The sequence below is a fragment of the Mus caroli genome, chromosome 8, assembly GCF_900094665.2.
Source record: "Mus caroli chromosome 8, CAROLI_EIJ_v1.1, whole genome shotgun sequence".
In the NCBI taxonomy this organism is placed as follows: domain Eukaryota; kingdom Metazoa; phylum Chordata; class Mammalia; order Rodentia; family Muridae; genus Mus; species Mus caroli.
In genome coordinates, this window is record NC_034577.1 from 26980854 (window position 1) to 26997277 (window position 16424).

At 39.3% G+C, this 16424-nt stretch overlaps 1 long non-coding RNA gene across 1 annotated transcript in view; it reads right to left on the reverse strand.

The window, feature by feature from the left end:
* LOC110300809 overlaps nt 1-16424 on the reverse strand; it is a 65403-nt gene that overhangs the window by 28052 nt on the left and 20927 nt on the right. The window contains exon 3 of the long non-coding RNA XR_002378637.1: nt 15132-15208. This is a non-coding gene — a long non-coding RNA (uncharacterized LOC110300809). The remainder of the gene's footprint in view (nt 1-15131; nt 15209-16424) is intronic.

The window sequence follows — 16424 nt, forward strand, 5'->3', positions numbered from 1 at the left end:
TTCACAAAGGAACTCACACAATATGTACTCACTGATAAGTGGATATTAGCCCAAAAACTCAGGATACCCAAGATATAAGATACAATTTGTTAAACGCATGAAACTCAAGAAGAATGAAGACCAAAGTGTGGACACTGTGCCCCTTCTTGGAATTGTAATTGAAACTCTTAAGCATCAGTAAAAATATGCAACATATGTAAACAAAAATGAAGTGTTAAAAGATGTTTTACTTAAGTATAATGAAGTCTTCTCACATTGATTTTACATGACCAGCATCCATGTGCTATACAGAATGATGGGTTTCAGTGTGACATTTGAAAATATGTGTGTTTGGCTAAGATTCACCCCTTCTCTACTGTTCACTCTTATTTCCTCTAACCCTCTTTCTGGTCCCCTTCTCCCTAAATATTACTCCCTCTACCTCCATATTTTAAGACTAGATTTAACATAACAAATAAAAATGTGATATTTTTCTTCCCAGCTCTGTCTTATTCTGCTTAGCCTGATGACCTCCACTCTCATCCTTTTCCCTATAGATAGCATAATTCAGTTATTAATAGCTGAATATAGTCCCACTGTATGTGGTAAGATTCATCTTTATCATATGCATCCTTCATTAATAATTACTTGACCCCATCCTAGCATTGCCCATTTTTGACATGTATTGTGAACTTCAAAGTGAGAAAACCCAGAGTTGTCTGTGGCAACTGGAAATCCTGATTCTGAATTATAGTAAGAATATAATAATCATAGGTCTAGAAAATATTTGTGGCTAAGAAGATTTACTAAACAGAAAAAATGCTTTGTTCTCATTGAATGGTTGCAAAATAGTTATTCTCAATATAATGATAAATTTCATTGATGTTTCTCAAACAATTAAGAATTCTGACACTGGAAAGGCCAAACACTTTGCTGCAGTAGGTATTTTAGGAAATCACATAGACATCTAGACATAAGCTATTCTGAACATTTTTTTAAGACAATGGCAAGGCATATTAGTCCAATGTCTAGGCTCTAGAGCCAAACTGTCAGAGTTTGCATATTGACCTCACAGGCTCCCAAGGTCACAAAGACCTTGGGTCATTCACATGACTCCTTTTGTCCTATGCTGCTGCTTCAGTGCATGGAAAGGTTCCTTAGAGCTGCATCATGGGGTTGCTATAGTGATTCATGCTGCAGTTAGAACAGTGCCTGGTACACAGCACTCACTCAGGAATCATTAGGAACTCGTTTGCCGAATCCACCTTATGAGCCTTCCAAATGTTCTGCCCTAGTTCAGTTGCTTGTGGAGGCTATTATGTATACACGCAATCTCTCAAAGCTTCCTACCATTCAAAACTGTGAATATAACATTTAGACATAAAAGAAGAAAACCCTGAGGTAGCCTTTTTTTAAAGCTTAGTATTGTGAAGAATTGTGACCTACTTACATTCAGCCTGTTGAATAGTCCAGCCTTCTGTACGCTGGTCTTAGAATGTAAGAACTGCCACACTGAGTTGTACCCTGGGCCTCAGTAGCTCACCGAGGTCTCTAGAAAGCTGCAGGGGTAATACAGCCATCCTCCATATAACCCATGTAGGGCATTTAGGAGTAAGTACAACAATCTGTTTCTTGCCCCAGACCATCTTCTTCTACCATTCTTTATTTTATGCTAATGATCCATTTAAAGAAAAATCCAAGTAGTTCATTTCCTGAATTGCCAACTAATGATTCAAGCCAAAGAATTAAAATAGTTGTGGTGGTCCTTTGTCTTCATGTACCTAGGCTGTGGTCCTAGATGTGATCTCCTGGATGGCTAAGAGACCACACAGGTTTATCTACTCATGGTTCTGGGAGCTGAGACATTCGACAGCAAGAGGCCAAGGGATGCTGCATGTCTTAGGTTCTACCTCCTGATGCATAGTCAGTGTCTCCTCTTTCCTCAGATAGGTGCATAGAGGGTATGCGGTGTTTATAAAAGTTTCATCAGTATATGTTAATTACATTAAATAATGGGTTTCCTTGTGATAGTCTCATACATGCTTATAATGTTCTTTGATGATATATATATATATATTCCCTTTGGTCTACTTTATTGAATTTTCCTCATCTCCTTCTTTCCTAGTATTCTCATTTTTGTTTTAATTGTATAATTTGTTTTTTTTTTCTCTAGATTCAATATACAAGGGTCCACAGATAGCACTGGTTTTCCCAGGCCTAATTCTCTGCATTCAATATAACTTTTTTTCTAGCTCCATCTATTTACCTACAGACTTCATAATTTTATTTTTATTTACAGGTAAATAATATCCTATCGTACATAAGTCAGAAAAGAGCATTGGGCCCCTGGAACTGGAGTTATAGGTGTCTATGAGCAGCCGTGTGGGTACTGGAAGCCCAACCCAGGTTCCCTTCAAGGGTAATAAATGCTCTAAACCTGCTAACACGTTTCTCTATTTCCCAAGTCATTCAGGGTTTTTCTTACAGTAGTCACTCTGGAATAATAAAGAATTGCAAAGAAGTTTAAATTTGCATTTCTTTTGTGACTAATGATGTTGAACACATTTTAAAACTACTCATTAGCCATTCATATTTCTTCCTTCAAGAATTCTCTATTTATGTCTATATACAACCACCACCCATTTTTTTGATTTGGTTCCTTGATTTCTTGATGCTTTGACTTTTGAGTTCCTTGTGTCTCCTAGGCTTTAACTAAATGCTGTGTGTGTGGCTGGCAAAGATTCCTCCCACTCTGCTGACTGCTTCTTCACTGGCTTCCTTTACTACACATGTAAACTTGAGTTCATTGACCACCCATCAAAATGTTACTCACAATAAATAATACCAAGTGGTATTAAAGTCTCTATGTCATTTTCCATAGTTTACTTCATATTGATTAAGGGTTGGTGATTGTACTGTATAAATCTTCAGTTTAAGATTGTGTGCAGACCTGGGAAGATGACTTCCTTGGTAGAGTATCTGCCATCCAAGCTTGAGTATCTGAATTTGTTCCCATAACTCACATTTATTTTAAAAAGTTGGGCCACAGTCAAGCATGGTAGCACAGACATTTAATCCTAACATTCAAGACACAGAGGCAGGCAGGTTTCTGAGTCTGAGGCTAGCATAGTCTACATAACAAGCTCTCAGACATTCAAGTCAATATAATGAGACCCTAACCAAACCAAACCAAACCAAACCAAACCAAAACCAAAGAAACAAACAAAAAACAAATATCTAGGGTCGGGAGACATGGCTCAGCAGTTAAGAGCACTTGCTGATGTTGCAGAAAACCCAGGTTCAATTCCCAGAATCCACATGGTTTACAATCATCCAGTACCAGGGGCTCTGATGTCCTCTTCTAGACTCTGTAGACACCAGCCATGTATATGTCATGTGTGCACATGCAGGCAAAACACTGATAAATATTGTCCTAGTTTGCTTTATATTTCCATGACTAACACCATAACCAACAGTAACCTGGGGAGGAAAGGACTTATTTGGATTACATATTCTGAACATAGCCATCACAGAAAGAAGCAAGGTTCCCAGAGGCAGAAACTATCACAGAGGCCACAGATGGGGTGCTGCTTACTTCTCGCTCCCCATGACACATCTAGCCTACTATTTCATACAACTCAAGTCTACCTGACCAGGGATGGTTCTGCCTAAAATGGGCTGGGTCCTCCATGCCAATCATTAATCAATAGAATGCCCTCCCCATCAGACTTGCCTACAGTCCAATCTGATGGGGGCATTTTTTCAGTTGAGGTTTCCTCTTCTAGTGACTCTATTTTGTGTCAAGTTGTGGGAAAAAAAAACTAATTAGCACATGCACAAAATAATACTAAAATAAAATGAAAATAACATCTTCAAAACAACAACAAAGTGAGCCTGTTGGTGCATGCTTGTAATCTCAGTTCTCTGGGATAGGCAGGTGAACTGTCTTGGGAACCACTGGCTGGCCGCCATAGCCCAATCAGCACACTCAAGCTGCAATAAGAGATCCTTTCCCTCTTTCTTTCAGCCTTCTTTTCTTCTTCCTTTCCATTTTCCTATAAATGTTCCCTAAATACCCCAGTGTTTCAAAAACATTTCTAGGTGTAGGACATAATTATTTCCTTTTTAATCAGAGAACTTAGACTTCGGTAAATTCCATACATTCGTTTCTATGGCTCTGGGAAGCAGAAGCCTTGGGTGAGTGTGAGAAGAGCCAATAAAGCCTGGAGTAAACATGATTGCTGACCTAGGCATGTTCCTGTCAAGAGTCCTGGTGCCTTGAACCTAGGGAAGTGTCAAGACCTTCCCCAGGGTTAGGCTCTGAGGGATGGTAAAGCCTTCCCCACATCCCAGTGTAAGAATTTACTAAGGATAAACTAATGCAGGAGAACCCAGCAACTGCAGCTTCCTCCTCTTGGATGTTCACAGCCTGATGCTGCTCTCCAACAGAGACTAGGTAGCCTCCCTACCCCCACCCCACTGTACATAATAAACATGCAGAGGACACACTAAGATTCTGGGTTGTCCTGTTGTGGTGCCATTCCAGCAGACAAAGCATAGCACACCTGACCCAGCTTTGCACACATGTTTCTGTATGCCTGTCCTTTCTTTATGCCCTCACCATTCCTGTCAAGTTTCCAGGACCAAACTTTACAGGATGCAGTTATGACCGTGTAGCAATATTGCCCCAAACTTTCTACCCTAAGAAGATGCACATTTACTCTTTTACATTCACAGAGTCCATAGGTCAGGAGTCTGAGCATTGCTTAACTGGACCATCTACAAATCTGAAAGGAAGGTACTGTCCGACACTTCATTCTCATCTAAGGGTAGAGTAGGAATAGATGTGCATTCTTACTCGTGTGATTGTTGGGTTCCTTGTGAGAGGCTAGACCTCAATCTCCAATCAACTATTTTCCTTCCATGCTGACCTCTTCATGGCAGCTTATGATATGGTAGCTTGCTTCTTCAAAGCCAGAGGAGAGAGGCTCTCTTCACAAGATAGGATAACAACGGTAATAATATTTATGGAATCATATCCATCAAAAATAGAGTTTTCATCTCTACTCAAGAGGAAGTGAATCCATAATAGCATACACACTGAGATGCAAAGGTCATTGAAGCATCCAACATTCTATCTGCAGGATACATTCTCATCCCATTGATTCATGGTCTTCCCTGGAGAAAACATTCTCACCACCTCCATAGATCCTAAGTCTCATCCCATGACAGACTCTATATAAATTCTAGAATCTTATCTAAATCAAGCCCAGGTGTTCATGAAGGCTCTCTATCTTTATTTGTCAGTGTGTAAAATGAAGGAGACATATTATCTGCCTCCACACCCACATACAATGATTAAGAAGGACACAGAAATATCTATAGACATATAAATATTCATATTCAGAGAGTTAGAATTATAAGGCTCAAATAAACCACTAGTCCCTAGGAATTCTGGAAATCAGCTCAACAAATGTTGAAAAAGACTCATGTGTAGGTTTCCAAATCTGTCATAAATTTTCATGGTACTCATGTCTGCTCTGGGAATTTTTGAATCTGACCTAAGTGTGTGTTGTGTGTGTGTGTGTGTGTGTGTGTGTGTGTGTGTGTGTATCTGTATGGGTCTATGTGTACACCTGTCTGTGTGCATGTGTGTCAGGAGGTCAGTATGTATACCTTTCTTGTGTATAACTGTGAGGATCTGTGTGTTTATGTGTATACTTGTACGTGTGTGTGTCTGTGTGTGCCTATGTTTGTGTTTGAAGAGTAGCACATGAACCACCTGTTTGAACAACCTGTTACCTACCTATAACATTCTGGGAATCTAGTAACCAACCTCTCTCCTTTCTCCTTTAAGCCAAGTTAACACTCTTTCTAAAACGCAGGGTTTCGTAATACTCTGCATATTTTCTATAAATTTTACGGAAATCCACCTGAAAAACGACAATACTAGTTGACAAAACGCCACAAGGTCCCACCCCCTAGATGAAGAGATACAGGAAATCAATGGCTCCCTCCCAAGAGAGGGAGAATCAGTTTTCTCTAAGGACAGGTTCCTCCATAGGATGCCCAATCTCAAATGTTCAGCTCAGGACACATGTATTATACATACATGTAGCAATAACATCTGAAGAAGAAAGCATGAATCTGGGGTAAGACGCACACAGGAGGAGTTTGAGTGAGGAAAGGACAAGCATAATATAGTTATAGATTTATGTACAAGATTTATAAAAGCTCAGAAAATTTTTATTGCAATCAAATAAAATTAAAACATAAAAATATGTAAATATGTATAGTACATGTGTGTATGACTTTCCTAGAGACCCTATGATTTGATTTTTTTTTTTTTTTTTTGGTTTTTGGTTTTTGGTTTTTGGTTTTTAGTTTTTGATTTTTGGTTTTTGGAGACAGGTTTTCTCTGTGTAGCTCTGGCTGTCCTGGAACTCACTCTGTGGACCAGGCTGGTCTCAAACTCAGAAATCCACCTGCCTCTGCCTCCCAAGTGCTGGGATTTAAAGGCGTGTGCCACCACCGCCTGGCTTTGATTGATTTTTTTTAAAGGCATACATTTACTATCTTGAAATATATTTGGCTAACTGATGAAATGCCAGTCTCTCGGCCTCTTGATCATTCCTTTTAAGATTGTACAGCCACACCTTCTTGTTTTCCTCTTGATCGTGCATTTGTAACAAGTGAAGCCATTCCTCACAGTTAATGCTGTTGTCGCCAAGCGAGGCAGAGCATTTCTCAGAATGTTAAGGACTGGCGGAGTTAGCAGTTTTTCTCTTAACATATCTCTCTCATTCTACATTTTACCATAAGAAGCAAGAAGGAAGAAAACGGTATATGAATTATTCTCCTGGAATCCCCAACTTATCCTACGTAACTCAACTTATCCCTCCCAATATCTACCCTCCATAAATTCCAGCAGGTGATTTTGCTGAGCTTTCTGCACAGGGTTTCCCTATGGGTGCCAGTCACACATCTCTGCTTCCCTTCAGATTTTCATCCACAGCACCCTTAATGTCCAGATCTCTACTCACAATCGACTTCAGGTGGATCAACTTGGGCTCCCATGTCAGCTTGCAACTGAACAAGGCACAGAATAAGTTATTGTTTGAGACAAGGGTAACAGTTATATGCAATGTAATAACATGCATGTAATCACGTACATCCCATCACGGTAGCACACTTTATTGATTGGAACTATACTCTCAAGTCATGCTCACATTCTAAGAGGGAAGACTTGGCTGCTCCAGTGTATACCAAGAGTTCAGAGTCTTGAGGTCACCCTAGAATCTCCAGAACAAAGCTACCCTGCATAAATGGCTGAAAACTGATGTAAAGATGTGACAGAGGTGCTGACCATTTGACAAAATTGTGTGAGATCCTGGTATTTATTCCTAGACCAGACAATCAACAGAAAGGTGGTTGTAGTGGTTTGAAGAGAAATGGCTCCCATAAGCCCATAGGGAATGGGGCTACTAGCAGATGTGGCCTTGCAGGAGTAGATGTGTCACTAGGGGTGAGCTTTGGCATCTTAGAAGTTCAAGCCTGGCCACTGTGTCTTGGTCATTTCCTGCTGCCTGAACTCTCAGCTACCTCCCAGTATCACATCTGCCTGAATGCCGCCATGCTTCTGGCCATGATGATAATGGACCAAACCTTAACTGTAAGCCAGCCCCAGTTAAATCTTTTACTTGTTCTGTTGACATGGAAAGTGGTCACAATGTCTCTTCCTACCAACAAAACCCTAAGAGAAGTGATATCATGTCTATACACCTCTCCTAACCCATCTTTTGTCCTTGTCACATGAGGATAGAAAGTTGCAGCCATCTGCAAACCAGGACTGGTGCCATCACCAATCACAGCATTTACACTGTGCCTTGGTTTTATCCTTCCCAGACTTCAAGACTGAAAAGTATTTCTTGTATAAGCTACACATGCTATGGTGTGTTGATAAAACAGCCTGAACTCAGAGATGCTTATAATACTTTATAGTTATACCTTTTAAATTTGCCTAATGAAAAATGTTTTCATAAGTTGCCCTCCTACAAATGTGAGAGTATAGGTAATACCAAAGGGGGTGTGAATCCATTTATCCCTGTGTTAAACAGGGAAGGCCTTGGTTGGTATTTTATAATTAAGTCAAGTTGTTTCTTAGTGTTGTTTTGATGATGAAAATATTAAATAGATCACTTTTCTGACTTAAATAATAGCTGTGTCCCAGGCACCCATCTTGGCACTTTTTCTGCATCAGCTCATTCAGCCTTGCAACAATCAGATATAATATAAAGTATTTACTATCATTTTCCAGATGCCGTCACCATAGACAGGGAGATGGGAAAACCTGTCCAGGGAACTTGTCCAGTTTTGTACATCTGATAATACTCAGAAAAGTTTGCCTTCAAATCTAGGCATCACACCCCAAATCCTATCCTCCTGTGATACATAAGTCTCCTTTCCTAGGAGTTCCGTAAGAATTTGTTACCACTTAATTTATAAGAAATGTTCTGACTGCTCAATAGTCTTCTTTTGTCACTTTGATTTCTAGTGAATATATGGACCACTGGACAAACTGTCCTACTTTTCCTGGATGAGGTGGGAAGGCAAAATAAAGTATTAGATACTTAAATTGCATTGAGGCAAGATTACTTAAATTAGAATCATAGTGACTCTCTTAAGAGTGTTCTTTGTTTAAAAAAAAGAGAGACATTTTGCTCTCAGAAAAATGGGGAAAAATCCTCTCATACAAAAAGAACAGTTTCTTAGCCAATTAAGACTTTTTAATATCATGTTTTAATGGGGAGGCCAAGGCTCAAAGGAATAAGATAATTGAAGTATCTCATTGCAGAACAGCTATTTTAAATCATATACCTATAAATGGTGTTGGATTACTTAAATTTCACTAAAAGGAAAATGAAATCTTTTGCTAACCTTCTTAAAAGGTTGATTTTTCATCAACAAATTCAACAGGAAAAAAAAAAACTCAAATTGTCTGTGGGGAATCAGTAGCAAACAACTGCTTAAAAAATCTAGCAGACAATACAATCCATTCTATCTCATGCTGACATAGAAAACTCCATGTTCTGATATAAGCAACTCTTGTATGCATCCGTTCTCAAGTCTTTTCTGCGGACAGAGTTATCTCTATAACCTACAACATGCCCATTGTGGTGGAATATAGTGTGGCAGAGAGCAGGGACCAAGGAGTACCTGGCGGGACCTGTAAAAGGGGTAGAGGCAGAGAAGAGGGGACAGAGGAGGACAGAAAGAGAGAGACCAGCTGGGAACAAGTGGAGAGGGACCCGGAGGGGAGGGGAGAAGAGGATTCTCTCGGGTAGCTAGGAGTCCTTTCATGCTGCTGCTGCTGTGCCTGGCTCACATCTGGTTGGCAATCTAGGCAGGTGGTGATGAAAGCTATTACTAGGTCCCTGTTGATAGGTGCCTCTCAGGCACCTAGCAGAACTGTCTTTTAACCAACAGAAATTGTCTCAATGTCTCCTTTCCCCCTCTTTGTTACTTCTTGATGTTACTCGCCCATGAGCTTCTGTGGCTGCCATTCCATCCTTACTGTTCTGCCTCCCATAAGGGACCTTATGTGCACATATATGTGCCTTCTTAAGGGATCTGCAGAAGCGTTCATTAGCTATCTCTTCTTTTCCCCTAGAGAAAAACATGCCACCCAAACCCGTGATTTCTGTTGCTAATATTTATACCACAGCTGTAGTGATATTTAATCTGATACTATATTAAGAAGTACTTGATCTTTTAGGAAAAATAATATAAAGTGTGCCCCCTTTGTATTGTTTTTAAGATGATCTTTCTCTCATTTTAATTTTCTTTATTTCAAAAGACCCTTTCACAAAGCCCCTCACAAAACCGAAGAAATTTCTGGGTAATTCTCAGCCTTCTATTTGCAAACATTTTGCCTGTTTTCCTAGAACAAATGTCATTTCCAGCCTGAAGCTTACAAATATGCATAAGCACGAATCCAAAATTTTTATGATGTGCAGTCACTAGACCAGAACTTATTTGTGATGCTTAATGTGCCAGAGTACCAAATCCCACCCTCCTGGCACACGCTGAGGTATTCTGAAGCATTCTCCAGAAAGGATGCTGCCACTGGGGAGCCTCAGAACAATCCGGCAAAGCTGAAGAGGCCTGTCGAAGTGGATCTGAGTTCTGCTGCTAGCTAAGGTGACACAGAGTCTACTCCTGAGGACTTTACAAAGCATTCACCTCTATGCCCATTGGAATGGCTCAAAAATGCCAGAAAGTTCAATGAATAAAATACAAACACAAAAAGGGTCACTGATATCAATCTTATTAAATGGACAAAGAATTCTATTTAAAATTTCATTAGGGAGCTGATTGTATGCAGGATGATACGTGCATATAAGGAATTCTCCACAATAATAATGAGAACTATAAACAGGTGACAAGGAAAACTATTCCAAACTTGTTAATGAAAAGAGGAAGTAAGGAATGATGGGTGTGATACTCTCCTGTGCACATTCCAAAGGCTGCATACAGATGCTTAACTGTAAGGAGAATTTTCTAATATTTGAGAAGAACTTACCTTAGGCCAGTATCTTTAAATTAAATTAAAGATGCTCAGAAATAAGCTATTAGACTTAAGATATTATTGCACTATAAATTCATTGGGAAATTTAATTATGGAAACTAACATCAAAGAGAGATTAGACAGTTTGTACAATTATTCACTTAGTAATATTCCAAAAGGAAAATATTTATGTAATAATGTAAATCGAGGTACTTCTAGAACTGACCACACACACACACACACACACAGAATTCCAGAAGCTAATATCTAAATTTATAGTTTTCATAATTATCACCAATCAAATAACACAGGAAAAATTCATAAAATCTATACCTCAATGTATGGAATCATCTCAGAGTCAAAAGGCTTTGGGAACAGTGCAAACAATCTTTCTACATTCAAAAGGAACAATAAAGAGCCTGTTTCTGTAGGCTGTAAGGGATTCATCCCCCATTGATAGAAAGTGTGGACAACTTGCAGCATAAATCTACAGCTTCTTTAGTCAAGAGCTGCCGATGGCTGGCATAGGAGTTAAACATCCAGGCGAGTTAAGAGAATTGACTCTACTACCAAGTTACCGGATTTAAAATCCAACCTGACATAGCAACAACAAAATAATAAAAGGCACAAAATACATAATGTGGCAATGGTTTTCAAGCTTATGAATGCCAGGCACTGTGGGAAACAATCTCTTAGATGCAGTTGTCTGTACCAGCAGCCAGATTTGAAAGCTGAGGGGCATCAGGGAGCTCACAGAGCTGTTTTGTCTTAGCACTGAGAAATAGTTCGCTGTAGAGTAAATGCCATCCTGGTCCTGCATTACAATTCTTACCTACAAGATGGAAAAAGATCGGACTATTTCCAATTAGCTGAACTGCATTCTGCAACAATGAGCAAGACTAGTGAAAGCAACAGAAAAATGCCTGTCCCTCAACAATATAACAGTGCCTAGCAGTCCAAGAAGCATTAGCAGTCATAAAAATAAGCAAGAAAATACAAACCATGATGATAAGAAAAAAAATCATTCAAAATCATTCTGATCCAGCCACCGTGCTATAACTAGAAGAGTCACAGACCAAATGCAAAGAGACCAGAATAACCAAAATAACAGATTCAAATCGTCACCTGCCCAACAGCATTAGAACATGTATACTCCACAAGTGTGAAAGTCAACAAGGAAACCAAGATCTCTGTGAATAACCTAAACACAACTTCTAGATGAGAATAGTAGGTCTGAAATAAAAAATTATGTCTCAAGGAACTCTCAGTAAACTAGACACATGCAAAGACAAGATTTATGAGCGTAAATGCATGATATTTACAATCATAGAAACTACCCAAAATGAAAGAAAGAAGTAGCCTAAGACGTAATCCCCCTGGTAGCAGACACTGGGACATCTCCCACTCTATGCGTGACTAAGTTCTTCACAGAAGTAAAAAGAGAAGACCACGAAATATAATGGATGAAACTTTTCTGAAGATAATAAAGCTTATTATCGTACAGAGCTTAACAAACCGTAAACACAAGAAATTTGAGATGAATTACCCAAAGGCAAATCATAGTCAAATTACTGCAACAGAAAAATGTTAAGACAAAAAGAAGGAAGTAATTCATCCTTTAAAAGAAACAAAGCTCTACACAGCAGGTTCCTTGTAGTTCATGTGGAAGACCAAAGGGGAGAGTGCACTGGAGTTAGTGGAAACCAAAGATGGTCCTCGGAGATAAATCTGTGAGATTTAAAAGTCCTGTCATGATTGCCAGGAAGAAGAAACTATGAGTCACCAGCCTGAGGAATGTATGTTATTACCAGAATCCTACACAGGCACAGAGAGAGAGAGAGAGAGACAGAGAGAGAGACAGAGAGAGAGACAGAGAGAGACAGACAGAGAGAGACAGACAGAGACAGAGAGAGAGAGAGACAGAGAGAGAGAGAGAGAAAACAAAAAAAAACAAAACCAACTCATGTCAAAAAAAAATTTAACAAAAGAAGAAATGAACCAAATATTTCTAAAGTTCATATGGAAACGCAAGGAGACCAGAATAACCAAAATAACACTGGGAAGAAATAACAGAGTCAAATTGTCACCTGCCCTGATCTTCATTTAAAGATATAGAACAACATTACAGCCTGAAGCTCTGTCCCATGTACACCCAACCTGTGTAGCTAGAAAACAAAATGTTCCCCACTGATGACTGTATTTGAACATTTGGTCCCCAGCTGGTATTAATATTTTTGGGGGTGATGTCTTTGGGATGTGGCAACTTGTTGGCAAAAGTAAGTGGCTCAGTGCTGGTCCTGGAGATTTTCTGTCTCTGGTTCTGGTGTGGGCTTTCTTTTGCCTAGTCAGCTATGAGCTGAGAAGATGTGTCTGCATGCTCTCACTACCCTCTTCCCCGCCTTGCCTACCATGACAGATTGAAACTCCCCTGAACTTATGAACTAACATAGACTCCCCTCAAGTTGCTTTCCTAAGGGATTTTGCCCCAGTAATTAAAACAATTGAAAAGGAAATTGATACAGTAGTTGCCCAAGATCCTATTCTTAAAAGGGACCTGTGTTTCATACGATGATGTGTGTAACTTAAAATCTATGAGCTCTCTTAAACAAAAGAACTTACATTTTCATTTTTCACTGTACCTCAAAAACTATGTGGCTAGTACTGACAGCAGGGTCAATCCAAGGGGGTGTTGATCATATGAAGATAAAAAACAGGTCACTTGTCTGGGCCAACCACTGTAAACACTTCTGATCTTGGAAACTCACCTGGATTGGGCCCAACTAGTACTTGCATAAGGAAAAACAGGCCACCAGATGAGTACAGAACCCAGAAATAAATCCACATGTAACAAATGTTCATGCAGCTGCTTGTGTATGTGTGTAAAATCACTGAGAAAACTATAGTCTTTCTAACAAATGTTGTTATAAAAATCAGATGGTCACAGCAAAATAATGAATTCCCATCTATCATAGATCATATACAAAATTTGCACACACACACAACAAAAACAAAACAAACAAACAAACAAAAACACCCATAGGCCCAACATAAAACCTAAAACTTTTAAACTTCTAGAAGTAAATTCAGAGGCAACCTTTGCAATTTTGGATCAAAGGTTTCCAGACAACACAATAAACCAGACATGAATCATAAAAGGAAAAGAATGATAAGACATCAAAACTAAAATTTTTGTTCTTTGTCAAAGTGCATGAGGCAAGAAAAAGCACAGAAAAAAATATTATCAAAGCATATACAGGTACATATATGTGTCCATGATAAAGGATTTATATATATATATATCTCCAATGCTCAATAAGACAACAGACAACCTACCCATTTAGAAACTGGCGAAATAATTTAATTAAAACTTCCCCATAGCTTTATAGCTGTCAAGCCAAGGTGTCAAAAATAATAGTGGCTTTCAAGAACATAAATAGCCAAAATTAAAGTTATCCCAAGTATCGGTGCACAACTTGAGAATTTCCTACCATAATGGCACACATTTGACATTTTCTAACCATTCCAAAAGAATTTACATTTTTTTTAAAGTTAAAAATATGCCCCTTCTTAGAATTGGGAACAAAACACCCATGGAAGGAGTTACAGAGACAAAGTTTGGAGCTGAGACAAAAGGATGGAACATCTAGAGACTGCCATATCCAGGGATCCATCCCATAATTAGCGTCCAAACGATGACACCATTGCATACACTAGCAAGATTTTGCTGAAAGGTCCCTGATATAGCTGTCTCTTGTGAGACTATGCTGGTGCCTAGCAAACACAGAAGTGGATGCTCACAGTCAGCTATTGGATGGATCACAGGGCCCCCAATNGAGGAGCTAGAGAAAGTACCCAAGGAGCTAAAGGGATCTGCAACCCTGTAGGTGCAACAACATTATGAACTAACCAGTAACCCGGAGCTCTTGACTCTAGCTGCATATGTATCAAAAGATGGCCTAGTCGGCCATCACTGGAAAGAGAGGCCCATTGGACATGCAAACTTTATATGCCCCAGTACAGGGGAACGCCAGGGCCAAAAAGTGGGAATGGATGGGTAGGGAAGTGGGGGGGAGGGTATGGGGGACTTTTGGGATAGCATTGGAAATGTAATTGAGGAAAATACGTAATAAAAAAAAATTTTAAAAGAAAAAATATGCCCATATTCCAGTCACTCCTCACACATGTATATACCCAGGAGAAAAGAGAAAACCAAATCGACGCAAGGGTTCTCACATAAGTCTTTACTGAAGCTTGAAAAAGATCACCCCCAAACGGAAACCAACTCAATGTCCATCGTGTTGTGAACGTATAATCAACCTCAATCCTTCCAAAAATTCGGCACCGCTCCTCAATGAAAAGGAATGGACCCAATACATAGGCCTCTCAAAGTATGTTAACCAAATAAAGAAAAGTGGGTCACAAAAGAGTGTCAGAGCAGGAAGACAGGAAAAAGGGCTTGGAAAACATGGCCTTCTGGGTATAACAGAAATCCTGCAACCAGGAACTTACAATCTGTACAGATTTGTCTAAGATTAGACCCACCAATAGCCTGTCCTAGATGGAGGAAGAGTTCATAGGGCCTTACCCATCCCTGATGTTGGCTGCTTGTGGATTCTAGAGAAGAATGCATTTTCTTCCAGGTTCTACTGGTCGGCTCATACACTGTCAATCACACAGCCCATGTTGAACTTAGTGGAGCAGAAAACAAAACAAAGACACATAAACATGGGAAATGGATCTGTAGGGATTGGCAGGGGAGGGAAGGGCTTAAAAGATGTTAGCCTGTAAGATGCTCAAAACGCATTATGCACTTGTATAATACAATGTAACATAATGATATAATATTATCAAAAAAAAACGATTTCGTTAATTAAAAACAGATAAATGCAAGATTCAAATGAGGTTTGGTATATTATACTACCCGAAAAGGAGCAGGAAGTTCCATTTGAGGTTAGAGGTGATAGTAACATTGCATTTTCAAAACAAAGCAGAGTTTATATCACATGTTGGTTAACTTTGTTTAAATCCCAATAGTTGGTTTTAAAAATAGAAAAAAAAATCACTTACTAGAATGCTTCTATCTAGGGTCAGATGCTATTTGCTCACTTGAAAACAAAAATCAAGTGTCTGCAGAGACGGGTCAGCAGGTTAAGAGCGCATGACATCCTCACAGAGGATTAGTGCTTAGATTCAAGCACCTAGGCCAAGCACTTCACTGCCTCTGAGTCTAGCTCTAGGGGATCTGGCGCCACTTTCCTTCTCTATGGATGCTGCACTGATGTGCACAGACCCATACACATAGACACATAAATTCATACATAAATATAGAAGTAATCTTTTTGTTTAAAGAACCATAAAAACACAAGTTTCCTCTAATTATATACCTGAAAAGGCCTTTTGACTCTTAATAGCTTTGAAAGAACAAATTGTCACTCAGGTGAAAGCAACGTACCTGCTCTGGACTTTCACTTTGCAATGTCACCTGACTTTCTCATTGTTTTTTAAATAGTCACAAAAAGCAAAAAGAATACAATCTCTGCTGTCTTTCAGCTGTGTCTGATTGTAAGCTTGGAGCTAGGAGTCTGTGCAAAGCTTTCTAAAGTCCCAAAATTCTTGACATAACCACCCTTCTCTCTTGCCAGTAGTTTTTCAGACCGAGATGTTCTGCAATCCATATATTCAAATACAATTCATGTATTCAAATCTGAACACCCAAGGCCCAGAGAAAATTTTGCCACCAATCTTTATGTAACTGGAATCTGTAACTCTGGGTTGGAGGTTGTACTGGCTATTTTTGTGTCAACTTGACACAGCTGGAGTTATCACAGAGAAAGGAGCTTCAGTTGAGGAAATGCCTCCATGAGATCCAACTGTAAGG